At 44.6% G+C, this 2,500-nt stretch overlaps 1 protein-coding gene across 1 annotated transcript in view; it reads right to left on the bottom strand.

The window, feature by feature from the left end:
- LOC115529101 (N-acetyltransferase 16) overlaps positions 1-2,500 on the bottom strand; it is a gene marked incomplete in the record, with an annotated part of 8,490 nt that overhangs the window by 1,901 nt on the left and 4,089 nt on the right.

Here is a 2,500-nt window from a genome sequence, read left to right on the forward strand (position 1 = left end):
TCCCTCTCCCTCTCTCTCCCTCCCTCTCTCCCCCTCTCTCCCCCCTCTCTCCCCCTCTCCCTCCCTCTCCCTCCCTCTCTCCCCCTCTCCCTCCCTCTCCCTCCCTCTCCCTCCCTCTCCATCTCTCTCCCTCTCTCTCAGACAGAGAGTGCATTAGGGCCTGTCTATGAATGGCGTGGCCCAGCATGTCGGACAACATGCAGCCTATACTGCGTGAACAACAGGCTCTCTGTCACTTTGGATAATTGCGATGTGAATCCCGCCTGCGACATTTACTCATACACATTCACACACACACAGGAGGTAACCTCTTCCCATTTATACTTTGGCATTTGGTCTGGAGCTGTTTCTCAGGAAGTTTCTCCTTTCCTAGTGGGCGAGGGCCAAGGAAACAAAAGAAGATGAGTAAATAATTGAATCGGACTGCTACTTCTCATTCTGAAACGCGATCCCCCTACCCACCGCAGACTGTCCCCAGACCGTGTACATAGCCATGGATATGTTACACGTCATCTCTCAACACCTTATATACACTTGTAGAAAAACTTGTAGGAGAACTTGTAGAAAATGTCTACAATGAATAGTTTTCCATAAAAGGACCAGAAGGAGATTCATTCTGGAGTCCATTAACAAGCAGATATGAAGCCGGAATCAGAGTGAGAACATAACCTTAAGGCCAGGACAAAATGCATGTAATCATCCATTCTTTGCCGCGGCCAATCAGCCGCCACGAGGGGTGACCTGCTGCCTCAGGAAACCACGTCTTCCAATGTTAAAACACTCAAACCGTTCCACATCCGTTACCTACAATAAACAATCTCTTTAGCTAGGTGCTTGGGAGTTTTACTGTTTCAATATCCGATTGATTTAAACGCAGAGTGCAGGCCAGCTGTCACGCTGTCGCTTTTATCCTCACATTTTGTCCTTGTCTTTGCAAAATGCGACGCAATATACAATTTAATTGTAAGTTTGTTCATTGACATTGTTTTCCGGTGACCACAAAATGAGACCATAGTATCTATTGAAACTCCTTTAAACCTACACACCTATACGATGACTACTTAACATTGACCTAGTGCGGCGAATGGATTCACCAGATCATGATCAACGAGTGATCTGGTCTGCCCTTTTCGAAACGGTTTCCTAGGAGGACGTGTCCGGATGATTCTGTGTAACAGGTCCGCTAAACACGCCGTAGATGCATAATGCATTCTGCACGGTCGCGGCTCCAGCTGGAGAATGTGCTGTAACAGATATCCACCTGGAGCTTCACACCTGAGCACCACAGGATGCAGGTATCACACACCCTCACAGTACAAGAACTGAACGACACAAATCCATAGAAAGCAACTAGGATATTGAAGAAACGCAACTTTGTCCTGCATGCATCATTTATTCAGTTGCATCCACAACATCCGAAGCATCGAGGAAAGATTGGAGCACGAGTTAGAAACGACGAAGAAGAAAGGCGTCGCGAACGACTGCGTTACCGGAGGAAGAGAGTTTTTGCTGTTTAACTTGCATCGACGGCAGGGAAGGATCAGGGAAGGCCAGGACCCTATAATGTTCAGCTAACTGTTGTAAATATTCATAGTAAAAAAATCATTTTCTGTATACGCGTGCAGCAGTGAACTCATTTATTGTAATTTATTGTATGATGCATACTTTTAAGGTTATGATAAGACCTATCCTGTAGCGTTTATCTAAGTGCAAATAGGCCATAAACCTGCATGGGACATGAAGGGTTAGTTAGCAGTGTATACAGAAAGACATGAAAAGCAGTGCCAACATGCAAATATTTTTTAACCATTCAGCGAACAAAAGACAATAGGCTAATTATCAACTAGGGTGCCACTCAATGACATGCAAATGCAGACCGAAGCGTCTTCAACACCACCACTCACGTGTTGGGAGAAATATCGACTTTCTAAGCCTCACGCATAAGGTAATTTACATTTCCTCATGAGAAAATACTAACTCAGAGGTAATATATATATTTTTCTTTATCTGTTGGATATGTACATATTTGTGTCTGAAAGCAGCTATTGTTTGTTTCTCCGATAGAGAGATAGAGTAGAGTGATCTGTCCTGCAACGTATATGAACTGTGGTTCAGTTACTCTCTCTCTCTCTCTCTCTCTCTCTCTCTCTCTCTCTCTCTCTCTCTCTCTCTCTCTCTCTCTCTCTCTCTCTCTCTCTCTCTCTCTCTCTCTCTCTCTCTCTCTCTCTCTCTCTCTCTCTCTCTCTCTCTCTCTCTCCAGTTGTCACTCATCTGTAATTCTACCTTCGGGGGATTAAGGTGGTGTGTGTGTGTGTTTGTGAGAGAGAGAAAGATGGGAGGTGTGTGGGGACACGACTGAGACGGTGAATGAATTGTGTTGGCAGGTTTAGTGACTCTGATCCAGTCCTGCACAACTCCTTCACTGTTTGAGTCCAATTCACCGCATTAACTTAACACTCAATAAAATACTGACTGTGTTTATATTTATTTACATTTCTGT

Source organism: Gadus morhua, chromosome 17, assembly GCF_902167405.1.
Source record: "Gadus morhua chromosome 17, gadMor3.0, whole genome shotgun sequence".
In the NCBI taxonomy this organism is placed as follows: domain Eukaryota; kingdom Metazoa; phylum Chordata; class Actinopteri; order Gadiformes; family Gadidae; genus Gadus; species Gadus morhua.